Source organism: Canis lupus, chromosome 27, assembly GCF_003254725.2.
Source record: "Canis lupus dingo isolate Sandy chromosome 27, ASM325472v2, whole genome shotgun sequence".
NCBI classification, from domain to species: domain Eukaryota; kingdom Metazoa; phylum Chordata; class Mammalia; order Carnivora; family Canidae; genus Canis; species Canis lupus.
Genome location: NC_064269.1, coordinates 8,347,089 through 8,374,580, shown reverse-complemented (window position 1 = coordinate 8,374,580; position 27,492 = coordinate 8,347,089). Strand labels below are relative to the sequence as shown.

General features: G+C 38.0%; 1 protein-coding gene across 7 annotated transcripts in view; it reads right to left on the bottom strand.

The window, feature by feature from the left end:
* The window catches only part of SCAF11 (SR-related CTD associated factor 11), a 74,018-nt gene extending 46,698 nt beyond the window's left edge, over positions 1-27,320 (bottom strand). The window contains exons 1-3 of one of the 7 annotated variants that reach the window (XM_049102736.1): positions 27,021-27,221; positions 23,225-23,266; positions 7,492-7,545 (exon numbers count right to left, since the gene is read on the bottom strand). The gene's annotated coding sequence lies outside the window, so the exon portion shown is untranslated. Of the gene's footprint in view, positions 1-2,061; positions 2,086-7,491; positions 7,546-12,300; positions 12,362-15,092; positions 15,299-23,224; positions 23,267-27,020 lie in introns of those variants that run through there. The other 6 variants (XM_025477358.3, XM_025477361.3, XM_035707253.2 and 3 more) reach the window with 6 other exon arrangements.
* Positions 27,321-27,492: the final 172 nt, after the last annotated feature.

Genomic DNA, 27,492 nt, shown 5'->3' with positions numbered 1-27,492 from the left:
ACTATAAGAAATTATTTTATACATAAAAGAACACAGTACAAGCCAAGTCAGTAAATTTTACATATAATCCAGTAGTTTTTTATACTCCTTGCCATCAAGTCTTACTGAAAGGGAAAGCCTTATATAGGTACTAAGCAACAAAAACTAAATGATAGATTTTATGGAACAGGCTTAAAATAATTAGAGTTTAGGGAAAAGAAATCAATTTGAACTGGAGTTTTCACTGAAGGTGATAGGTTATGTGTGTTGAGGAGTTTAAGGCATTTAAGGGACAACACAGTATAAAGTAATAAATACATTTAACTAGGCCAATCTGACAAGAATGAGTAAAAAGTATGAGAGAAAGAAAGAAAGAGCATGTGTTGTGAGTGTTGTGTGTGTGTACTGTAGAGGGATATATGCCAAGAAGTTCATCTGAAAGACTATAGTCATGAGTAAGGAAAGCAATAAGCAGAGCAATGTAAATCAAGTAGGGACAGATTACAAATCGATCACCAATGATGGAGAAGTTCAGATGCAATCTTACAGATTCCTCTGAAGAAGACTGAAATGATAAAAGGAATATAAATGCATCTTTTAAAAGAATGATCTGCCAGCAAAGCACAGAAATGGATTATAGCAGGGAGAGATGAGAAGCAGACAGATTTGGAATTAACAAGAATTTCTGAGATATGGTAACTAAATAAATACGGGGAAGGAGTCAAAGATTATTCTGGCCTAAAGGACTAAGAAAATGGCGATTCCAAAAGGCAAAAAGAGAAACGTGGGAAAGAAAATTAATTTGTTAGTAAAGGGGAATAAGTTTTTGAGGTAAAATTATTTTGTAAGTTAACCCAAAATTCTTTCTTGAACTGATACAAAACACATGATTCTAATGAGCTGTTCAAAAACATTCTGGAATATCTAGGCACAAGAAATCCCCAATTTCATCAGTTATAATTCTTTTTTTTTCATCAGTTATAATGCTCCCGCAATTATACAAAGGAATTTTTCTATTAGTTTCTTAAATAATTTAAACATACTAGTTTCTACATTTAAAGTACGTATTGCCTAGGAAAATTTTTTTAAGCTAAATAAGGAGAAATGCAAAGACCCATAATTTGGTTCAAAAACCAAATGTAAAGCAGATAAGAAACTTAGCAGCACAAAGATAAAGGATTTAAAGGTTTTCGTACATTAAAAAGTCAAAATCAGTAAGGATTAGAGTTACTTTAAAAAGTTAATTTAATCAGTCTCCCTTAATAAAAAGATTGTCAAAAACAAAAAGAAAACTTCCCTTCAGCCTACATTTGCAAAACTTTAGTTCTGATGCTATTCCCCTTTAGGGGACAAACAACAAAATGATGAATGTCCAGGGAAGATGACCAAACTGGTGACAGCCCTGGAGATCGTATCAAATAAAAAAAGGTAAAAAGTAGTAAGAATGTTTAGCCTGGAAGAACAGAAAAGCTTAAGGAGGTTAGCAGTTACTTTCAAATGGAATGGGCTGTACTAAAGGGAGGTAGAATAACTAACCTATCAATGAAGACATTCAAACAGAGATCCAATCACTTCCGTGGGCTTTTTTTTTTTTTTTTTTTAATTCAAAGATTTACTAAGTGCCTTAGGTATACAATTAGGCAATGCTCTAAATATAGCACTGAATAAGAGACAGAAATTCCTGACTTTACATTCTAGTAGGGGAGAAACAATGAACACACTAAAATATCTAGTATGTTGAGATGTTGAAAAAAATAATTATAAAATAAACCCACAATTATGAAGAAGTCATTATGTATACAAAGTATTTAGTGAAAGACTTTCTGATAAAGTAAAATTTGAAATGGCAATCTGAAACAATCAAGAGAGAATTATGTGAATACTGAGAGGACCTATATTCTAGGCAGAAAAGAACAGTAAATATCAAAGTCCAAAGGCAGAGAAGAGCAGCATGTGTGATGTGTTCAAGGAAAAACAAGGAGGTAAATGTGGTTAGAATAGAATGAAAAAGAGGAAAAGTAATAAAAAAAGACAGAAAGGTAATAAGATCATGCAACACCTTAAGGGCTAAGGTAAACACACCTGTTTCTTTGAATGACATGGGCCAGTAGCAGATTGTAAGCAGAGGAGGTGGCAAAGGAAAAAGCAAGGACACTAATCATCTAGGGAGGAAGATGACAGCAGCTTGTACCAGAGTAGCAGCAATGGTGATGAAAAGGGTTCAAATTCCAGGTGTTTTCAAAATACAGCCGTCAGGATTTGCAGAGAGAACGGAAGTCCAGGATAATTCCAAAGTATCAAGAGTCCAGGATAATTTCAAAGTATTCTGACCGGAGCGACTACAATAACGGAATTACTGAGACAGAAGATTACTTTTAAAATATTCTGTCAGTCATAGGTTACTCTACTTGGTATTCACTTAGGACAGTATCAGTGTCACATGGGAACTTGTTACAAACGCAGGATACCACAGGCACCATTCCAGACCTAGTGAATAAGAATTTAATCAAGATCTGGACATGATGGGATCCCTGGGTGGCTCAGCGGTTTAGCGCCTGCCTTTGGCCCGGGGCGCGATCCTGGAGTCCCGGGATCGAGTCCCGCGTCAGGCTCCCGGCATGGAGCCTGCTTCTCCCTCCTCCTGTGTCTTTGCCTCTCTCTCTCTCTCTCTCTCTCTCTCTAGCTCTCTCATGAAGTCTGCTTGCTTCTCCCTCCTCCTGTGTCTCTGCCTCGCTCTCTATCATAAATAAATAAATAAATCTTAAAAAAAAAAAAAAGATCTGGACATGATTTATACCTACCTACGTTAAAACCTGAGAAACATTGCTCTAGGCAACTTCCCAACTTAATTGATTTTGGAGGCATACTGTGTTCCTGATATGATCTATAATTGAGTGTAATCCTTATGTGGGGAAATTCATACCACATCAACTCCCCTGGTATCCTAAGTATCTAAGAATAAAAAATATTAAATGTGATAAAACATCAATTTGAAAATTAACATATTTTAAAAATCTAGGAAGTTATCAAAATGTGCAATATACCATTCCTTTACGTAGCTAAATAATTTATGTCCCATTGGGTAGTCTAACCTTATGCTGTTTTCACATTTCCTCCCTTAAGAATATTAAGCTTGTATTAATATATAAATTACAATTTATAACTAATATTTTACAGTGAATACTGCTCTATTTTAATTCATGCAATGAAGTACATAAGCAATAGTTTACCACTTAGAAACTAAGAAGCCTCAATCAAGTTACAGACTGCCCTTGTTAGAAATCTGCTTAAAAAACTAAGTGCTCCAAATTCTTAAAAGTTCTATGCTTCTTGAGTACATCATGTATTAACTGCTGCCATATCTAAAACAATTAGGCTACATTGCCAGTTTATTCGCTCAAAATGATAGGGTTCAGGCATTTCACTAGATAAAAGTCACAAATTTTAGTTCAACAACTTAGAAACTTACAGTTTGTTCACATTTATTTGTTCTATCTGCCTCGATTCCAATTTTTAATCTAAGGATTCATAGTTTTTAATATCAGTTTTGTTTTAAATTTCCAGTAACAGGAGCATAGGAATACAATGCAGACTCTTAGTCCTAGGCCAATATTTGTCATAAAAAAAAAAAAACCTAAGAGATAAGCCGTGGGTGGGCAGGACTATCCCTCCTGTGGTTATCCAAAAAGTTAAATATAACTTGAGTTTATGATGCTATTTATGATTCTGAATCATGCCGTATTCTACCTATGCTACTTAATAGTTCAACCGAGTTCTGTAATTACCTATAAACCAAACCGAATTTTCTTTTAATTTTGGTTTACTTCAATAAATTTCGAAGAATGGTTCTTCATTCTTGACTTTAAGTTAGTTCTGTTTACTTTTCATATGACTTTAATTTACAGATTTCAATCTTTTAATATCTCTTCCCAGGCTCCACCTTTCCAAGGTACAGTATCTCTTAAGTCTGTTATCTCTAACAGAACGATCTTAAAGCACTTGTATCTTCCAAGTTACCCTTCTTATTTCATTATATAATTGCTTCTGTTATGTATTAGAAATACTATTCCAAATATGTTCATAAAAACAGTTTGGGGGAGAATGGCCTAACTTAAAAATTTTCTTTATCATAAAAGCCATCAACTTTTAGATGTGGAATTTAAAACAAAACAAAACGAAACAAAAAACAGCACTAATACAAATCAGTTTTCAGAATTCAGAATTCATTCTCCCAAACCCTGGAATACATGGAAATGAGAATCCTAGGCCAGCCATTATAGTGCATTCAACTAACAGTAGTGTAGAAGACAGTTCAATTTTCTAGAACAGGACTGTCCAACAGGGAATTGTTCTATCAAGTACTTGAAATGCAGCTAGTACAACTGAGGAACTAAGTTTTTCATTTTCTTTAGGTTTTTAATTAAATTTAAGTAATTCAGTGTGGTTACTGGCTCCAGTCACAGCAAAATTCTAGGATATAACTACCATCCTCTATAAAAGAAAACTGTTTCAAGTTACACCTAAGATGCTAATAATGTATTTTCTCTTGTAGTGGTTGCTGAAGCACCTCAAGCTTCAAGGAATCAGAGAAGGGAACAGAGGTTCCTGGTAACAGAAATTAAACATTTTAGCCTTGACTGGCTCTACTTAAAATTCCTATCCTTCCCTTCCCCCCATCCTTTTCTCTTCCAAAGCCTTCCAAAGCCTTTCTCTTTTTCTTTTCTCCTTTTCTTTTCTCCTTTTCTCTTCCAAAGTCTTTCCATCGACATCCAGTTCACACTTTCAACTTTGCTCTCCTTGTTCCCTCCTACTGTCCTTCCGGCCAAGTCCATTGTATCTAAAGATATGAACATCCTAGTTAAGACTCAGACCTAACTTCAAATCCCAGCTCCACTGCCATGCATTAAATAGCTGTTATTATTATCATTACTTTTTAAAAAAGATTTATTTGTAGAGAGCATGCACACCCATGCATGAAGAGGGGCAGGGAGAAAGAATCCTCAACCTGACTCCCTGCTGAGCACGGAGCCTGATGTGGGACTTGGTCCCAGGACCCTGAGATCATTACCTGAGCAGAAATCAAGAGCCCATGCTCAAGCAACTGAACCATCCAGGTGCCCCTATTGTTATTATTAGTGCTAGTAAGAATATAAAAATAGGGAAGGGTAATAAAAGTGTTAACTGCCCATTTTTTTTTTATTTTCCCTAGACACGAGGGAAAGACAAAGACAAACACCGAACTGAAAAAATACAAATCAACATTTCTGAGTAACAACTAAATTGATCAAGTCCACTAATATTCTGTCAGAAGAGTACCTCAGATCTTTTGTGCACACAAAGACATATAAAAGGCCATGAGGAAGTTTAACTCTATTTCCCACCCCACTCCCAAACCCAATCCTGCCATTACAGATTCTACCATAGAAGAGAACAGATAGGATAAATGAGAGCCAAGGCTGAATGAAAGGGATACTGGGAAAAAGTTAAGAGCTATCCCTGTGTTGGACATACTTATGCCAAGGACAAAGCATATTTCATGAAGATGCTAAATACTATACTGATTCACATGGCTAAAGTCTTCAGAGTATCCAGTGACTCCCAGAACCACTCTCAGATAATCTATTCTTTCTCCTTCATTTCCAATCCTCTATCCAAGATACACTGTTCCCAAATTCAATCCCCTGTCCAAAAAAATTCAATTTAAAAAGAAGGGGCACTCAGTAAGGTACTCTGAGTGGTATATTTCAGTGATTAATGACTTGGGCACTGGTGTCAGTCAGGCAAACCTGTGTTTATGATATTATCTAGCAGTAATAAACACTCAAATGTTAATAACCATTACAATTAAATGCACAATTTTTCATCTCAATCCCAGTCTTATATAAAGCCATTAACTGCCTCCCAATTACCTATTCAGAAATTTGATCCTCCCTTTAAGAATGTTATTTTCATTGGGAGAAACCATAGCAAAGCTATTTTTTACTAATATCTCGGGAGGGATAGTGTGCATTATCATAAGCCAGTGGTCAAAAAAATGGCCAAGGTTTTCTGTAAATAAAATTTTGTTGAACACAGCCACGCTCATTCATTTACATATTGCCTATGGCTTCTTTCACAGTACAGTGGCAAAGATGAGTAGCTGAAAGAAACCATATACACTGCAAAGCCTAAATAAAAATACCTATGACCTGGCCCTTTCCAGAAAAAGTTTACAGATGTGTTTCAGTCTCTCACAGCAGAAGGCTCTTCAAGTTTTCTAAAGTATAGGCATCTACCTACATCTATATTCAACCTGTACTCTGGCATGACAGTTACTACACATCTTAAGTCCATGGTTCTACAACCCTGTCCTTGGGTTCCTTTTAAAACACCCCTGAAGGCTATGTGATTTTGTTGATTTATATCTACATTTATTTTACCAATCTGGCTTAAACTATCACAGATATTTGCTCTAGTGCCCTCAGCTAATTCACTTCAGAGTAAGGTTAAGGCAATTAACTCCTTCAGTTTAATAAATATTTCCTTTCCAAGTCTCTGCTACATAATCAACTCAGTCCTGCTCTGTAACTGTTGATCTGTAAAACCCTTACAAAAGGCTCTCAAAGTTTTTTGTTTTTTCTACCTGTATAACAGTTTTATTGGAGTTTGTAAGTAGATTTCTTTGCTTCACATGGCCTGTTCTGACATGTTTTTGTTTACAATATCCCTCACCTGCATGTTTGTTGCTGAAGCTTTAATATTAGTACTCTTCAGTATATAGACAGAATGTCCCTTTAAGCACAGGTTTTAGAAAAAAAAACTAAGTTCAAACTGCAATTAGTCTGCCACTTACTAGCTGTGTGACCTTAACCTCTTTAAGCTTGTTTCCTCACCTAGCTAATGGAGATAATACTAATAACCACTTTGGTCATTATGAAGACTAAATTATATAATCACATAATCCTTTTAAAGTGCTTAGCACCAAAACTAGCACAAAAGAAATAACAACTAACGCACAGGCACAAACACATGAACACCATCCCACCCTAAGAGGATCTTAAGTATATCACAGGATGGAAGATTGATAAATCTTTAGGACTCTCACTAAGAAGAGATTTCCATTATTTTAAAAACTACTGTATTTCAAAGAATATCTACATAAAGAATGTGAGTAAAGAATTCACAAAATTTAAATCTGTCAAATAGCTTTTCAAATAGATAATACAAAAATAAACATGCTCTCTATTCTACACTGATAGTACTTATCAAGATTCCTATTTATCTGGAGATAAAAATGTTGAAGCAAGAAAAAAAATCTAGGAATCAAAAAGAAAACAATCCTAGGATTTTTGCATCCTATCCTACTTTATATAGGTATAGGAAATAAAACACTAAATGGTTTTAACACGGCAACTTCAGAAAAAAAGAAGAGGTTATATGTAAGTAAAGCTATAACCAGAATTTCCAGGGTAGTACCTAAAAGTGTCATTTTAATTTTTTCATAAGTATACAAATATTCACAAGCCCTCTTACCTTTAAGATTCTTGAAGACAAGGGGTCACGTAATCAGTTTTCCAGCAAACTATTCTGGGGAGGGAATTATGAAAATTAGTCCTATTTTACTTTACTTTCACCTAGCTACTCCCCTATTTATCTTGGGTTCAGAAAAAAAGAAAACAGGAAAACATAAAAGATGATTTATTGCAGAGGCCTCTGAATAGTGAATACAATTTATTTACAATATAGGACATTTTTGACAGAGTAACTATATGCCTTCATATATGAAGATGCACACAGGTAATGGAAGCAAACAACAATGAAAACATTCTGTTTAGTAAAAAAAAAAAAAGCACAAGAAGTCACATTTTAGCGTACAGGAAAAAACCAACTGAAAACAAAGTAATGGAGAATTAGAAAAAGATCTACCTCAACAAATAGACTGGTCTCATCACCTAAGAAGACAATTTTGAAAAAGATACAGAAAATTCAACAACTACTAGAATTTAAATTACTTGCTGAACTCCAGACCTGAAATATGCTTAACCAGCAGTCACTTCTTTTTTTTTCCTCTTTGTTCAGATAGGACCCATACCAGACTCTCTACCTTGCTACAGCCTATCTTTATTTATTCACTCAATATTTAGTCAGTGCCCCTATTTCCTAGGTGCCATTAGGCCTTACACACTGACACACCTGACAATAACAAAAACAAAAAAAAATCAAAAATTACAATACAGTACAGCAGGTGCTGTAATGGGGTTAAGCACAAAATGTAACAGGAGCACATAATGAGCACAAAATCCTTGCAACATATATGCATTTGTAAAAAAGGCTTTCCAACTGAGACCAAACAGATTAAAAACGCATTTTTCTAACTCCCTGACCATTCTGTACCACTGTGACATTTCCATCTTTAAAGGACTCAGAGCTGGAACTATCAATTTTAACGTGACAGTGAGAATTTTAATTTTCAAAACAAAGGAAGGATACATGTAAATCAGAGCACAGGTAAACTGATGTTCTATGTTCAACTTCCTATATGGAAATGACCATTAGGCAAACATAAAAGATAACACTGTGCCAGACCCCACACCATGAAGGTTTATCTTCCAAAAAAGGTTTTCAGATAATGGATGGACATTCACACTGCCTGTGGACATTCTACTTTGTAGAAATAGAAGTATCTTTTCTCTTTCTACAAATTTTATAAAATAGTGTATTTCACACAATTATCTGCCACACAATTAAAAAAAATAATCCGAGGGCCTGGGTGACTCAGTTGGTCAATTGTCCAACTCTTGATCTCAACTCAGATCTTTCTTTTTCACCTCAGACCTTAATCTCAGGTCATGAGTTCAAGCGCCACACATTGGATGAAGCCTACTTTATAATTTTTTTTTAAAAATAACTAATAGGGGACGACGCTTGGGTGGCTCAGTGGTTGAGCGACTGCCTTCAGCTCAGGGCATGGTCCTGGAGTCCTGGAATCAAGTCCCACATCAGACTCCTTGAAGGGAACTTGCATCTCCCTCTGCCAATGTCTCTGCCTCTGTGTGTCTCTCATGAATAAATAAAATCTTTAAAAAAATATATAAAAACACTAATAGGTCTTTAATAAATGTCCCTTTAACACAATGTTTTTTCAACATCACATTTTTTTTTAAAAAATAAAAAATTTTTTTAAGATTTTATTTATTCATGAGAGACAGAGAGAGGCAGAGACAGGCAGAGGAAGAAGCAGGCTCCCCCATGGGGAGCCTGATGCAGGACTCGATCCCAGGACCCCGGGATCACAATGCAAGCCAAGGCAGACACTCAACCACTAAGCCCCCAGCAACCCTAAATATAAAATTCTTACTCAGAATGAAGAACCAGTAAATTATATGTAGTAACAAAAACAGCAACAAAATTTTCATTTCTACCAATAGTTTCAATTTCACCCCAACTTTATAACTACTGAAATGGATATGAAACTTAAGACTTTCAATCAGTTTTAGTTTTTGCGGACTCATTTATATGTTGCAATGGTCTGAATGTTTTTATCTCCCAAAATTTACATGTTAAAATGCTGAGTATGTGATGATGTTATTAGTAAGTGGGGCCTTTGGGAAGTGCTTAAATCATATAAGTAGAACCCTCAAGAATGGGATTAGTGCCTTATAAAAAGAAGCTCCAGAGAGATCCCAAGCCCCTTCTTCGACCACATGAGGACGCAAAAGATAGTCTGTGACCCGGAAGAGGGCCCTCACTCAACCATCCTGCCACCAGAACTGTGAGAAATACACTTCTATTGCTTATAAGCCATTTGGTTTGTGACTTCTGTTATAGCAACCTGAACATATAAGACACATATTCTTCTTTCAGTTACTATTCCACATCAGGCCCTGGAAATACTTCCTATATTTAATGTTGGCTAAGATTTTCAGTGATGTGGTTGCTTATCAGCAACTGATCAACCACAGGAATTTCTGAGAATCTTTCATATTCAATTCCTTCACTCTGGACCTATATCCAAAAAAAGCTTGTTTTCCAAGCACCATTCATCAATGAACAAAATAATCTTATATCTTGTTGTTTCAAACAAACTGAAAATAAAAAAGGTGAAGTCATCCAGACTTATCAGTCTTATAATAAAATCAGCTTCCCATATCAATTAAAGAAGTGAAGATATGCTTCAGAACGTCTCTATAATTTTTGTGCAGTGTCTGCAACAACACGTGAGAGCCAAGAGTCCACTAATATGAAGCATACCACCTCATACTTAACTCTACAATAACCAATAGCCTAATTTTTAAAGAAAATCATTTTTTAAAAAGATTTTACTTGAGAAAGGGACACCACAAGTGGGGAGGGAAGGGCAGAGGGAGAGGGAGAAGCAGACTCCCCAGTGAGTGGGGAGCCTGATGCGGGGCTCAATCCCAGGATCATGACCCAAGTCAAAGGTAGACACTCAACTGACTGAGTCACCCCGGTGCCCCTCAAATCATTTTGAGAGAGGGAGGGAGAGTGCGCATGTGCACGCATACATGCATGTGAGTACAAGCTGCGGGGAGGGACGCAAACTCTCAGTTGAGCAGAGAGCCCAATGTGAGGCTCAATCCCAGGACCCTGAGATCATAATCTGAGCCAAAGGCAGACACTTAACTGAGTGAGCCACCAGATGCCCCTGAAGTAAATCACTGTAAAAGGTTAGAATGCATAAAGAATAAAATATTTCCAAAGTGAAGGGAAACTGGAAATCCTTAGAGAGAAAACAGATTGAAAATAGGAAAACAGGTTTTCAAATGTAATATAATTACAGAAAATGAGAGTTCATCAAGACTATGCTCTAAAAGAGACATTAATTTTCCTGTTTTACATTACATGTAGCATCTCCGCAATAGGGCTTGCACTGTTACACAGAGGATCACACATATGTTTAAAGAAATGTAACTGAGAGACCATATTTAACTGAAATAAGGAGATCCTAAATCTAAATAAGGAGATTATCATTACATTCTAAAACTGGTAATAAGTAATCTGGGGAGTTCTGGTTCTGGGTAAAATGGAGTAAGCACATTCCACCTTGTTTATCTCATTGACTGAAACTATAAAACCCAGACAGAATAAAAGCAGCAGCTAACTGAAATTTTGAAAGTAAGTAACAACAGGTGAATTGGGGAAGAGCCCAGAATCTGATATATTATCAGGTTGGTGGTGAACTTATAATTTTTCCATCCTATTTTGCCCCCACCCTGGGCTTAATTGGAACCTAAACCCAAAAGTGGCTATTGGTAAAAGAGAGAGAGAGAGAGAGAGAGAGAGAGAGAGAGAGGGAGAAAGCTAGCTCTAGGAAAAGCCCTCTATCTCTGTCCAAAGAGTGGAAAGGGGGGTCTCCTAATTGCTCAGAAAGAGTAAGGGGAATCTCTTCTTTTTCCGTTTTTCATTCCCCATGACCCAATTTCCAAGCAATCCTGTGGTGAGAGTTGCAACTGTGGCAGCAGCATAGTCAGCAGGAGCTTAAAACTCTGAGGGAAAGGTACCATCCTCACTGAGTAAAGAAACTGGACTAATCTCCGTTTTTCTCCTGTCTTCCTGTCACTTGCTTCCAGATGCAACTGTAGAAAATATGCACCAGAGTGAAATAAATGAAATGAAGACTGGGGTTTCTAGCCAGGGGAAGAAAGCAAGGAGGGTGTCCCAGGGATCTAGAAAATACCATGAGCATAACAGGGGAAAATTTAAGTAACTTGTAAGTTAGTTATGAACTCCCAGCTCACCCCTGAACTGTACATTTATAGGTTTAACCTTAAGCAGCATACCATAGACTTAATACTAAACCTCCGTATACAGGTCATAGATTGGCTACTGGATAATACACAATAAGAGAAAAATCCAAATGTAGTACAATGGTTTTGAAAATAGAACTGAGATTAAAACTAGAACCTAAAGAAAAGTGGCTAGAACTTGTGGTCTAAAACCCAACTGAATCAACTACGTGTCCAAACAAAAATATCGACATTCTCCATAGCATTTAAACAAGACAGTAAAATTCATATGTTTAAAATCTCCAAAACACAACTCAAAATTACTTGGCAGGGAGAACAAAAAACCCTCAAACTCCTGTGGGAAAAGAGAATCAACAGAAAACAACACCAAGACAACACAGATATTAGAACACTGGGTGAATTACCTGACAAGACTTTAAAGCAGGTATAAAAATGTTCCACAAATAAGAGCAAATACTCTTGAAACAAATGGAAAACCAGAAAGTCACAGGAAAAAAAAAAAAAAACCACCCACAAAACACACAAGATATAAAGAATCATCAAATAGAAATTTCGGAACTAAAAAATGCAATACCTGAAAGAGAAAATACACTGGACTCAATAGCAGAATGGAAACTCACATCAACAGAAATTACCCAATCTGAAAAATAGAAAAAATATTGGGAAAAAAATATTGAAAACAAAAATAGTGCCTCAGAGACCTGTGGAACAACACTAAAACCCTAACATTCATGTCAAGTGCCCAAAGAGAAGAAAATGAGTTCTAGAAACTCCCAAATTTAGTAGAAGATATCAACCTCTAAATTCAAAAGGCTCACAAACCCCAAATAGGATAATGAAATCCATGCCTACCGAAAATTACAAAGTAAAAAATCTTGCAAGCAGACTGAAAGAAACAGTGCATTACTTACGAGGAGAAGGTGGGCTAATGACTTGAATAACTAAATTATTAGTTATTCACACTTAAAGCACACTTAAAGAAGTGCTAAGATAGAAAAGAACTGTAAGCCTAGAATCCTCAATCTAGTAAAATTATCCTTAAAAAGAACACAAGAAATGATGGAAGAGCAACACAAGTGATAAATATCTGGATAAATATAATGAACTACCTTCCTCTTGAATTCTTTAAAATATGTTTGGCAATTAAAAGGAAATATTACAAAACTTTCTAATAAGATTTCCAATACATGTAGATGTAACAGAAGACAATTACAACATAAAGGGTAAAGGGACCCCAAATGGTAATAAGAATTCTATATTTCACTTGAAGTAATAAAATATTGATTCTAAGGAAACTGTGAAAATAAAAATGTATTATAATCCTTAGAGCAATCACTAAAAAAAGAATGATATCTAGGCAAAAAGAGAATAAACTGGACTACTAAAAACTGTTCAAATAACCCAAAGAAACAGGTTACATAAGAACAAAGAGAGAATCACAAAAATAAAATGGGAACACCTGGGTGGCTCAGTCAGCTGGGCATCTGACTCTTGATTTCAGCTCAGGTGGTGATCCCAGGGTGGTGAGATCAAGCCCTGGTCAAGGGCATGGAACCTGCTTAAGATTCTCTCCCTCTGCCCCCACCCCTGCTCCCATGTATGCTCTCTCTCTCTCTCTCTCTCTCTCTAAAAAATAAAATAGTAGGGCAGCCTGGGTGGCTCAGTGGTTTAGCGCCACCTTCAGTCCAGGGCCTGATCCTGGAGACCCGGGATCGAGTCCCATGTCAGGCTCCCTGCATCTCCGCCTCTGTGTGTGTGTGTATGTGTGTCATGAATAAATAAAATCTTAAAAAAAAAAAATAGTAAAACTAAATCCAAACATGTCAACAGTTAGAATATGTAAGATGCAGCAAAAGCATGACTACATCAAAGTATTTACATTAGAAAAGATCTCAATGATCTAACTTTTACATTATAAAACTAAAAAACAGGGGCACCTGGGTAGCTCAGTGGTTGAGAGTCTGCCTTTGGCTCAGGTTGTGATCCCAGAGTCCTGGAATCGAGTCCCGCACTGGGCTCCCTGTGGGAAGCCTGCTTCTCCCTCTGCCTATGAATCTGCCTTTCTCGGTGTCTCTCATGAAAAAATAAAATCCTTAAAAAAAAAAAAAAAAAAAACCTACACTAAAAAAAAGAAAAAGATCTACAAAGCAGACAGAAGGAAGGAAATAAAGAGAGCAGAAATCAATGAAATCGAAAGCAGAAAAACAGAAAAATCAATGAAACCAGAAGCCTGTTCTTTGACAAATCAGTAAAATTTAAACCTCTAGCAAACAACACTGAATAGCATGAGTACTATTTATAAAGAAATTAAATCTGTAGTCTTCCAAAAAAGAAATCTCCAGGCCTAGATAATTTCCCTGGTGAATTTTACTAAACATTTAAAGAAATAACACCAGTTCAACACAATCTCCTCCAGAAAAATGGAAGATACTTTCCTAATCCATTTTGAGCCTAGATTTATTTTGATAGAAAAGCCAAAGACAGTACGAGAAATTAAAATATTAGATTTAATCAAAATAAACTACAGTATATTCAGCCATATAATGGAATATTACTCAGCCAAAAAAAAAAAAGAAAGAAAGAAAGAAAAAGCACTTTACTCAACAACCTGAATGAATCTTAAAGGCAATATACTCAAGCCAACATCAAAAGGTTACATCCTACACAAATGAATATAATGACATTCTCAAAGGCTAAAACTGTAATAACAAAGAATTCTCATCAGTTGTCACTTGGGTTTGGGTAAGGTTTACCTACAAAGATACCATCAGGGAGCTTTTTAGAGGTCATACATAGAACCATTCTGAATCCTGACTCTGGTGGTGATAATACAAATCCACACGTGTATTAAAATTCACAGAACGAGGGATATCTGGGTGGCTCAGCAGTTGCACATCTGTCTACCTTTGGCTCATGATTCTGGGGTCCTGGGATCGAGTCCTGCATCTGGCTCCCCACAGGGAGCCTGCTTCTCCCTCTAGCTATGTCTCTGCCTTTTTCTTTGTGTCTCTCATGAATAAATAAAATCTTTTTAAAAAAAATAAATAAAAAGGTGAGAGCCTTCTATGTGCCTGTCTACTTTCATGAAGAGTTTGATAAGGAAAGAAAATCATATGAAAGGCTTCCACTATTTCTCCAAATGAGAAATAATATAAAAAAGCAGTATCATGTTATATGTCCTTCAATAATTTCAATATATATTTTATGCAATTCTTCTCTAATAACCCCACCCTAAGGTATGGTGGAGGGAACAGAAAGGAGGAGCTGATTGTGCAATCTTCACTTGTCTTCAAGATTCTTAACTCCATTTTCTCATCCCTATTTACTAAAACAAGATGACAATTAATTCAAATGGTAAAGGCAAACCTAAAGCTCTTCCTTTTTGGGTTTCTTTCCATCAGCAATTCCTCTATGTCTGTTACAGGTCCCTTGAACAGAAGAGCTGTAAGTGTGGAAAAGCAGAATTTACATTCAGAAGATTGTTATGCTTATTAAAGACAAAAAAAAAAAACCAACTCTCAAAAGAACAGTGAGGTGGTAGAGACTCCTCTAACTAAACCAAACTTCTCAGGACTAGCTACAGGAGCCCTTGAGATTAAGAGCACCATAACCTCTTACGTAGCAAGCAGAAAGGCCCAAAGAAAGTGATCTTGGATGGAAGTGTGGGAAGTAGAGGAACCGGTATCTCTTCATCTTTTTTTGTAATCCAAAACAGAAAAATTGTCAATTATATCTTTAATGTAACCTTTGTTCTACCTTAGAAAGACGCCCAACCTGAACTGGCAATCCCAGTCTGGCCACCTCCCAAAAACATACATAGCATAGGAACACTTGCAAATAAATCCTAAGAATTGAAGAAGAATCAATGACAATAAATGACCATACACAAATGCCTGGTACAGGAGAATGGAAATGGAGTTCATCTATAAGAGGGGGGAAAAAGGACAACATTTAAAACACTGCTTCTGAAATATTGCTGTGTTGTGTTTAAAAAAGATTTTAAAAACATTAATTATAGTTTCAACTCCAGAAATTAGACTCTTTTTTACACGTATGCTAAAGGTCACTCTTTGGTTCCTCAAGAAATGTCATTCTCTAATTCTTTGTAAATTGGTACAAATTGCTATAGTGAAACTAGTATTGAAAAGAAAAAAGCAATTGTTTTGTGTAGTGAGCAAGAAAAGTGCTCTATTGCAGCTCTATTATCTGAATTTCTTAAACTCACCTAGGTAGTTATCACAGATAAATATAATTTTATGTTACAATGTATATGATCAATGTATTCCCAAATGAATATTTCACATTTATTTTATTTTATTTTATTTTTTTTAAATTTTTTTTTTATTTATGATAGTCACAGAGAGAGAGAGAGAGGCAGAGACACAGGCAGAGGGAGAAGCAGGCTCCATGCACCGGGAGCCTGATGTGGGATTCGATCCCGGGTCTCCAGGATCGCGCCCTGGGCCAAAGGCAGGCGCCAAACCGCTGCGCCACCCAGGGATCCCAATATTTCACATTTAAAGAGACATTTCACAGTCCTACTTCTGTAAAACATTACTAATCTGGAAATATGTTATCACTTACTATGAAAACTTAACTTAAAATATAAAAAAGAACATTCTTCTACACTGACATCAAGAAGATACTGGGATTCTTTCCTAAACGTAATCTTATTATAAATGCTTCAAATGCCCCAAGAGCTGGACTATTGAGTATGCATTCCATACTATCTCTAGATATTACTTTCTGACATTTCCTATGTTATCTCACTTAACTTTTACAATATTTTGTGAAGACATCTCCATTCTATATACAATGAAATTAAGTAACTTGCCTAAGGTCACAAAGCCAGTTTTAAGTATCAGGATAGGAACTCACTAGCCCTTTGCCAGAAAACAAAAACAAAAACAGAAAACAAATATTAATCCGGGTCACTAGATGTTAAAGGAAATTAATGGAAAGGCACAGATTCTCAGGAGAGAAATAGTGGCTATAAAAAATAGAGAAACAAATGGAAATTTTAAAACTGAAAAATACAGTATCTGAAATAAGATCTCAATAACAGACTGGAAATACAAAAGAATGATTCAGAAAATGTGAGGATACATCAAAGAAATGATCTAATCTGAAGAAGAGAGAAGGGGAACACTGAAAGAAAATGAAGTCTCTGGGTCCTGTGGACAACATCCAAAGTTCTATTTATGCCATCTGGGTTCCAGGAAAACAAGAGAAAGAGACTGGTACATTATAAAAAGTATTGAAGAAATAATCTTCAAAACCTTTCGTAATTTAAAAATTCACAAATTTCGGAAGATACGTAATAAGATTAACTCAAAATAAAGATAAACATGCCCAGACAAATCATAATCAAGCACAAAAAAGGAAAAAAAAATCTTTAAAATAGACTGAGAAACATAAAGATGAAATCAATGATTCAAATTACTGCAAGCTTATCAGAAACAATGGGATTCAAGAAGGTAGGACATCTTCAGTACTAAAGAACTGTTAAACCAGAATTCTGTATCTGGTAAAGAAACCTATCAGAAATTAAAGTGGAAAGAAGCGTTTTCAGTTCAGAAAAACAAAGAATTTATCACCAGCAAGGCTACCTTAAAAGATATGCTAAAGGAAGTTCTACCAGCTAAGGAGAAATGATAGGAGAGAAACTCGAAATTTCTTTAACAAAGAAGATAGTCAACAGCTATGTATAGACATGAGACTATTAAGTTCTCTAAAAAATACATGATTGCTGTAAGCAAAAATTGTATTATTGTCTGGTGGGGTTTTCATTCCATATGCATGTAATATATACGACTTTAACATAAAGGTCACTGGAAGAGTTGTTTGGCTTTTACCATCACTTCAAGTGGTAAATATTAACTCTGAATAGATTGTTAATGTTTCAGTGTATATATTATCATTCCTAGAGCAGCACTGTCCAACAGAAATATAATGTGAGCCACATACATAACTTTAAGTTTTGGGTAGCCATACTATGAAAGCTAAAATCAATCTAGTATATTTTATTAACCCAATATGTCCAAATATTAACATTTCAACATTAACCAGTAAAAAACTTATTAAATGTGACTTTTATATTCTTTCTTGTGTGGCAATTGTCTTTGAAATCTGGTGTATATTTTACATTTACAGCATATCTCAAATCAAACTAGACACATTTCTAGTTGTCAAGAGTAGTCCTAAAGCAACCACTAAAACATAATCCAAAGAGATATAGTCAAAAGGTCAATAGGTGAATTTAGAGAATATTAAATATATTCCCATAATCAAAAAAGGGGGCAGGAAATGGGAAACAAAACAGTGTATCATATCAATAATTACATATAAACAACCTAAACACACTAATTAACAGAGAGATCGTCAGATTGGATTTTACAAAAACACTGGATTACATAATGTCTACAAGAAACCCAACTTCTTTTTTTTTTTTTAAGATTTTATTTATTTCTTCATGAGAGACACAGAAAAGAAAGGCAGAGACATAGGCAGAAGTAGGCTCCCTATGGGAGGCCCGATGCAGGACTTGATCCCAGGACCCCAGGATCACGCCCTGAGCCAAAGGTAGATGCTCAACCACTGAGCCACCCAGGTGTCCTGAAACTCAATTTTTTTTTTAATTTTATTTTAGTATAATTGACAATGTTAGTTTCAGGTGTACAACACAGTGATTCAATTTCTCTGTAGGTTATGCTATGCTCATCACACAATGCTACTACAATATTAAGACAATATTCTCTATGCTGTATCTTTTATTGTTGTGATTTATTCATTATATAACTGGAAGCTTGTACCTCCCACTCCCCTTTACCCATTTTTCCCAGCCTCCCACCCTCTCCTTTCTGCCAGCAACCATCAGTTTGTTCTCTGTATTTGTAAGTCTGGTTCTGCCCTTTTTTTTTTTTTTTTAATTTATGATAGTCACAGAGAGAGAGAGAGAGAGAGAGAGAGAGAGAGGCAGAGACATAGGCAGAGGGAGAAGCAGGCTCCATGCACTGGGAGCCCGACGTGGGATTCGATCCCGGGTCTCCAGGATCGCGCCCTGGGTCAAAGGCAGGCAACAAACCGCTGCGCCACCCAGGGATCCCTGGTTCTGCTTTTTAAGAAACTCACTTTAAATATAAAGACACAGGGTAAAATGAAAGTTTGGAAAAAGATATGCCATGCAAATAGTAATCCAAGAAAGTTGGGATGGCTATATTGATTTAAAATATATTTTAAACTTCTCTTAAGAATTTGACTAGATTTGTTTCTCCTTCATTTAATTTTATTAATTTTATCTACTTCTGTAGCAGCTTTGAAACAATAAAGCTATTTCCGTTTCATGCATCTCCCTCATATTATTCATGTTGATGTCTAAGTTAACTGGACATACACAATTCCTAAAGAAATACAGCCTTAATGCATTAAAGCTGTCCTATCTAAAGGCTCTTCCATGATAAGGTTTTCAGGTGCAAGACAGCTTACAAAATTTTTACATTATTAATATTTATTCCCCATTAGAGCAATAATTTGAAGAAACAATTTTCTTGACAGGTCATCCAGGCATACAAAATAGTGTTAACAAGTATATGTACCTTAACAGATAATTTATCATTTGTAAACTGTTTCACTGATCCCAAAGAATTTTCTTTTTTTTTTTTTTTTTTTTTTTTTAAATTTTTTATTTTTATTTATTTATGATAGTCACAGAGAGAGAGAGAGGCGCAGAGACACAGGCAGAGGGAGAAGCAGGCTCCATGCACCGGGAGCCCGATGTGGGATTCGATCCCGGGTCTCCAGGATCGCGCCCTGGGCCAAAGGCAGGCACCAAACCGCTGCGCCACCCAGGGATCCCATGATCCCAAAGAATTTTCAAAGCAATGTTGCTGTGGCTGCTCTCTTTAATATTTATATTTCTGTTTTCGTTTACTTTAAGCTGCTGAACTACTACTTTGGCCAGGGTATTGAGAATGGCTTGGAATACAAAAACAGATTAAGATACTATAATAGAAAAACAGACTAAGATACTATAACCTTTTCTGCTGCAAAAAAGAGTTGGAGTACTAGCATACAAAAGATGAACAAGTGATGAACACGCTAAGTGCCAAATGTGAGCTACAGGCATTTTTCAGGACTAATTTAGTCAGAAAGAATTCATTTAGAACAGCAATAGGAGAGGGATCCCTGGGTGGCGCAGTGGTTTGGCGCCTGCCTTTGGCCCAGGGCGCGATCCTGGAGATCCGGGATCGAATCCCACATCGGGCTCCCGGTGCATGGAGCCTGCTTCTCCCTCTGCCTGTGTCTCTGCCTCTCTCTCTCTCTCTCTCTCTGTGACTATCATAAAAAAATTAAAAAAAAAAAAAAAAAAAAGAACAGCAATAGGAGATAAAGGTACAGACTTAATTACAGGCCAGAATGTAAAGGGACTTAAAGTTTAAGTCCAAGGTAGGACTTAAATTGTGTTTTGTAAAAAGTAGGAAATCACTAAGGAAAAGTCCACCTCTATCCCATTTATCTACTTTGACATGTTTAAACTGGAGGTTTTGAAAATAATGCAGCAGCAGAAAGTGGAGAAAGAGAGGAAGATATAGAAAACTCGTCAGGAAAAAATGAAGAACACTGGGAGCAATAAAGAAGGCCTGATTAGGACTAAGCCCCTCAAGGGCAAAGGCCATGTTTCATCCCCAGACCTCTGAGACACACAGCTATCAACAAACCTATAGCAGAAGATTATGGGTAGGGGAAATGCCTGTTTTATATTAGGCAATAAACTCTGACATGCTTTTGTACATTTAATCCTCAAGATACCATACAATTTTAAAAATTAAAATACCACCAACATTGCACAACTAACACTGCATTGAAAAGGTTTAAAAATTGCTAGAGTTAACTTAAAGTTGTAAAACGAGATTGGAGTTAAGCTATTACCACTAGATTTAGGTAAATGTTACTTAAAATAGATGAGGACACTGATTAAGTCACCAATAAAAGATGAGAATCAGTATATGGGACAACTAGAATGCAAAGCTAGGTCTGACTGACCCCAAAGAACTAATTTTTACCTTACTGTCAAAATTATATTAAAAAGACTCTCCTGAAAGTACATCTGAGAACTCTCTGGTAAAAGGGAAAATAAGGAAGATTAGTATTATCACTAACAGATGTGAGAGTCTCAAGAGGACTTAAATTTTAAAGGTGAGGACATATTTGATCATAATTTTCACAAGTTTTGGTGTGATAATCTTTTATAAAAACAAATGAGCACAATCTTTAAGAAAAATATGTCTGCATGTTGGTAGTCTGCCTGGAGGTGTTGGAGCCCAAGTTACTGAGCAAGGTGTCCATGTGAAGATTGTTGAGGGAGCCCAGAGGTACTGGAACTCAAGAAGAATGGTGAGATCCTCAATATGAGGTATGGTGAGGGGCCTAGAGTGAGGAATGCATCTTGGCACAAGGCAGCAGAGCCTTGAGAAGAATGAAAATATTACCCAACTCTGGAGAAGAAGCAACAGTGACAATAGAATTTGGCTACACCTTGGTGACTGATCATAAGTAAACACACTAAGGATACTGGAAGTCAGGCTTCCCCTTAGAAGAAAGCAATAAATCTGGAAAGGGAGAAAATGAAAACACCGGAACTGGAAAAATTGGTAATAGCCCATGGTTTTTTATATATATACAGAAATAAATCTTGGCTTTCTAAACATCTTTCTCCACTAAAAGAAATCACTCCTTGGAGAAATGGATGATTCTAGGGTTACAACAGGGAAAGTACGTACAAGGTAACCCTGGAACATTTTCTTGTGTCAAACAGTAAGGAAGTGCTCAAAGCAAGTCAAAAGAACAAAGAAAGCATTTGAAGGGGCTTTCACTGGTCAAAGCTGGGACAATTTGATAATAAATAGCAAATCTGATGAAGAATGGGCTATTTATAAAGTCTGAAAATGCGTCCCACAAAATACTTATTGATTACTAAGAGGAAAAAAAAAAAAAAAAACTTGGGTGAAGAAGCTTGGGAAACTTCATCTTAATCAAATGATCAAAGTGTACATCAGTAATGGCACAAAAAGAAAATTGTATGCCATCCAATAGGATGCAATGAGAACACAGCATCATTGCTGAGACACTCCTGCACAATTTGAACCCAGCCATAAGGAAATACTAGGCAAATCTAAATTGAGAGACATTTAACAACAAAACTAACCTGTAATCCTTTGACGTGTCAAGGTCATGAAATTTAAGGAAAAACAAGGGATTGTTCTAGGTTGAAGGAGTGTAAAAAGACATTACAATTAAATGCAACGCAGGACTCTAGACTGGATCCTCTTCTTAAATGAAACTACTATGCAAACTGGCAAAACCTAAATGAGGTCTGAGAGTTAAATTGTAATAATATAGTGATGTTAATTTCCTGATTTTGATATATTTATATAAAAGAAAGTCCTTATCCTGGGTTTGGGGCTATGAGAAGGCATCGTAACTTACTCCCAAATGGTTCAGGGTTTGAAAAAAACTTCGTACTTGTACTGGGGCCTTAGCGGGATGGTGTCTGAAACTTATTCTCAAATGGCTACGGGGAAAAAAGTCTTTTGTATTCTACTTGAACTTTTCTGAAAGTTTGAAATTGTTTTTAAAAAAGAAAAAGTTAATTTACAATGTTCATTTATAGCACCTAAAACTAGCATATAAGTAAAACAGTACTCTTCCCAAATAAATATGTTTCCACCTCTTCTAATTATGACTCTGCTTTATTATTTATGAGGTTCTTAATGACTTTTGATCTATATCTGCACCATAACGACTACTCAGTTCCTTGGTCGCGCTGGCCATATTTCAAATGCTCAACAGCCACATTAGCTACTACTGTATTGGCAGTACACACACTTCGATCATCACAGAAAAGTCTACTACTAGATAGCGCTGACCTAGAGTTTGAGAGGCCAACCCACAGACACAATGAATAACTAAAGACTAAAGGCCCAAGAGTCAAACGGACTTGAGTGTATATTCTTAACAAGTGCTCTGACACTTAGCAAGTCATATAACTTCTCTAGAGCCTCAGACTCCTTTCCATAAAAAGGATTAACATACCCAACATAGCAAGGCTACTGAAAAGGTCAAATGAAAATTTATGTAAAATGTCTAAAACAGAGAGGGTGGTACACAGGAAATATCCAACAAACATTAGGTCTCTTCTGTAATGTAGACAGCTAATTTCTTAATGTTTGATCTCAGTTGTTTTTTTTTTTTTAATCTACTTCAGCAATTACAGGAGCATCAATTGGAAAATAAGAAACTTACTACCTTGCTTATTCAAAGGCCAATGAGCTCCTTGTTAAATTCAGTGAAAAGTCTTTTAGCTCTTGGGGCACCTGGGTGGCTGAGTCCTGCTTAAGTGCTTAAGCATCCCCACTCTTGATTTCGTATCAGGTCATGATCTCAGGGAGGTGAGATCAAGCCCACCGCCAGGCTCCACACCGGGCATGGCACCTGCTTACCATTTTATCTCCCTCTGCACCTCCCCTCTTTCTCTCTCGTCTCTAAAAAAAGAAAAAAAAAAAAAAAAAAGCAAAATCTTAAAACTCTTACATTACTCAACTCTCATCAACACTGGAATCTACTGATTACTCTTCCTTGAAATACTCTCTTCCTTTAGTTTTTGTAATATCACACTCACCTTGTACTTCTCTGATCTTCACAGTAGTTTTGGGGAACTTCCATTCACCCAAGCAAACTTTTTTTTTTTTTTTTTAATGTTATAGGCCACTGTGATTCCATTCCAGTTATAGTCCCTCCCTTAGGCAATTCCACCTATAGTTTCAACTACCTACATAAGTGACACCAATTTTCTATTCCAAGCACAATTCCTCTGAAATTTAGAACCATATTATCTAATTGCCTACAGAAATTTCCATCTGAAAAGTTCCAGAGGTACTTTAAATGCAAGATGTCAGAATCAAAAGAACCTTGAACCCTATGTGGTATTACCATCAATCCAGCTGTTTCCTTGAGTTGATGGTTCAAATTTCTGTCCTTCACTTTCCATTCATCAACAGAGGCCTGGTGATCTCTTGTTTTGTCCCCAAATACTGGCACAATGTCTAATACGTAGTAGGTGCTTAGTAAATATTTAATGGATTTTAAACAGAAAGACAATTATACCACTCTACCCTTAGCTAAGTATTCTTATTTCCAACTATATCCTGATAAATCAGTTTCAAGTTCACATTCTATATATGCTTCTTTAAAAATGTCCCCTGAACTGAATATAAAGCAGAGACCCAAGTAACTATGCAAAAGAGTGAGAGCTGGGTAATGTTTCAAACCATAATTACTATCTTTAAAGTTTTAACGTTTCCAGCAGAAAGGAGATTAATCAAATATTTACTAAGCACCTACTACGTATTAGGCATTGTGCCAGCATTTGGGGACAAAACAATGGCCCAAACTGACAAACCCTGTTCTCACAGAACTTTCATTAAAGTGAAGAAGAAATACAATAAACTTAAGATAGTAAATTATACAGTATGTTAGAAAGTGATAAATGCTATGTAGAAAATGTGGCTTAAAAAGTGGTAGGAAATGCGGGAGGAAGGTTTGGTTTTGACAGAGCAGTCAGAGAAAACTTATGTAGGAGAGTAGAAGTCAGTTGGACAAAGAATGAGGTAATCAAGTCGAGAGAGGAAGACGAGACTCAAAACACTCACAGCCTGGTAAACCATGGACTTGGATTTTACTATGAGAAGGGAAGCCAGTTAAGAAGAAAAGTAACATGATTTGACAAATTTCATCAGGATCACTCTGGCAGTTGAGCGTAAAAGACCATATAGGTAAGCAAAGGTCATAGTGAGACTTTTTAGGAAACTATTTTGCAAGTAAGAGAGGATGGTACTGTTTTCACATTTTACAGTAGAACCATATCTGCCTAAGTACTAGAATTAACAAATCTACGACTTTTAAAGAAAGACAACAATGACAATACAAAAATGAGTCTTGGTAATAATACCAAGAGAATACTAGGTATTTTAACTCTGAGCCCTACTCAGTGCTACTACCAGTTAGAATACAGATGCAAGATAAGGTGCAAACCTGCTAATTTATTCTTTCAGATAGAGAGTATAACTAAGAATTTAGGTTTGAAGCTTCTTTATTTCAGTGGGCAAGGTAAGTCAAGATCCAACACACATCACTTAAAGGTAAGGGTAGATGATGATGGTAGAGCTTGCAAAAGGGAAGTTAAAATGAAAATCATTCTAAGGCTGAGATTTTATTACCTCTATCTCTGCCACTCTCTTTAGTTAGGCTTTATAATTATCTCATTGGTGTATCTAAAAAGCTCAGTGTTAAGTCGGTGAGTAGTAGTGTACTCTCCTACTATTAAAACATGCTACTAATGGTGAATCAACATCAGCCAACTGCACGGTTTCCTCCTATAACAGCACAGCTTTTCAGGAAAATTGCCTAAACACAGGCTAGTGCCCAAAAAATAATGGGGAAGCTGGGTGACCCCTGAAGAGTTTCAGTCTTAACTCATGGATCCCACTGCCATTACCTAAAGACGTGACAAAACAAATCACGCTTAAAGTTTTCTCCATTACACGTTTCAGGCAGGCAATATATTTACCAACAATTTTCTCTTTGCCTCTACAGTTTTATTCCCCCTTGACATATCGAAAAATGTTTTTACAGCGTGAGTACACTGGAAGTAAGCAAACATCCTAATCTTATCCGACCAAAATCTTAAAATGTACTCAAAATCCTTTAAAAAAAAAAAAAAAAAAAAAAAAGCATACTCAAACTCTCAGGCAGAAAGGTCACCATCTGAACGTACACTGATTAATATACTTGCACCAAAAAAAAAAATTATAATGAAAAAGTGCAGCTACAGTTGAGAATAACTTTAAAAACTCCTATGGCATAAACTAAGCATATAAAAAGTAAATTCAGATTATCTTCCAGAGAAGAGTATAAAACAAACTCAAAGCCAATGCCAAATCTTTATCTGCTCAATCAATCAAAGCAACAAAAATTAAAATCCCACAAACTTCTTTACTGCAGCTTTTAACCAACGGCCAAAAAAAAGAAAAAAAAAAAAGGGGGGGGGGGACGATTTAAGGCAACTGCCAAAAAAACAGGAAAGAGAAAGCGGCGGTCTAGAGATTTGAACCTTATCAAAATTGTAATACAATTAATTACCAATAAAAACAAACAACAACACAAAAACCACCAGTTACTGAAGAATGTTTCGCGTCCCATATTCTGAGGGAAGGAGCCACATGCTTGAATTAAGTTTCTAGAATGAAAACTGCATCTCTTCCTTCATTAGGCTTTTCCTGATTTTCCAGTGGGGGATTTAAAAAAAAAAAAAAAAAAAAAATCCCCACAATGGGAAAACCTAAGGCCAGCGTCCACCGGCCAAACCTTAAGGACCTCCTGAGCAGTTTCCCCCTAAACCCCTCGGCTCACGGAGGGCGTGCGGGGACGTTAGCTGCTAACACGGCCCGGGATTAAGGAAGACCGCGCGGTGTGGACGCTACGAAAATCCTCCACAGAAACCCGCTGAGGGGGGGCGGGGGTGGGGGGGAACTCTCACGATTTCAACACTTCCATCTGTATTCTAACCCGACTACTTCAACCGGGCGTTTACTTCCAAAGCAGGTTTTCCAAAATACGTGAGGGGGGGGGAGGGGCCGGACGGCCCGCGCGATCCCCAAAGAAACGGGATCCCGGTAGGTGCGAGCGAGGAAGGGAGGGCGACGCATCCGGAGAAGTTCAGATCCGGCCCTTTTGTTGTCAGCCCAGGAAACGGGCTGAAAAGTCGAGGGGGTGGGGGTGGGGGTGGGGGGAGAAGAGTTTGAAATTCGGGGCGGGGGGGGGGGAGGGGAGGGGGGGAGCGCGGCCGCCTCGCCCGCCGCCTCGGCCCGTCCGCGCGGAGGTCACGGCGCCGTGAAGTTTGGTCTCACGCGCGGGCCGGGACGCGGCTGACAAAAGCCAAGTCTCCCAAGTCTCCCAAGTCGGGGGGGCGGGCGTCGCGGCGCCGCGGGCAGCCTCCGCGGGCTCGGGCGGCGGGCGCGGGCCAGGCCCCGGCCCCGGGGTGCGGACGGCGCGGCGGCCGGAGCGGGGCCTCCCGGCGGGGCGGCGGCGACCAAGGGGCCCCCCCGCCTCCACAGGCGGCTCCAACTTTCCTCCCGGCGCGCGACGCCGCCTGGGCCGCGCGCAACCCGCAAACTTCGCGCGCCCGCCCGCCCCCCGCCCGCCGGAGCCCGCCCGCCCCCGCGGCCGGCCCGCGTTTACCTCAGGCCGAGGTGGAGGCGCTCGCTCCGGCGGGTCCCCGTCACGACGCCAAGTTCCCCAACATGGACTCCGCGGCCCGCTCGGAGTTGTCGCCGGGGGCGCCGGGTCGGGAGGCGGCGAGAGCGGCCCCGGGCTGCGCTGCTCCGCGCGACTTGCGCCACCGCTGCTCCCCCTCCCCCCGCCTTGTCTGGCCTCCTCCCTCCCCTCCCCTCCCCTCCCCGCGCGTGCCCTCCCCCTCCTCCCTCCTCCCCCCTCCCCTCCGCTCAGCCGCGCCGCCACATGTCGGCGCGCTACGGTGACGACGGCGGCCGCGGCGGCGGCGGCGGCGGCGGCGGCGGCGGCCCAACCCGCCGCGCTCCCTGCCTCGCTCGCTGGGCCCCCGCGCGCGGCGCTGCAACGCTCCACCGGACCACTGGGGGGCGCCGGCAAACCACCCTTAGCGTCTCAGGAACGTGGCGGGCGGAGTGACGTC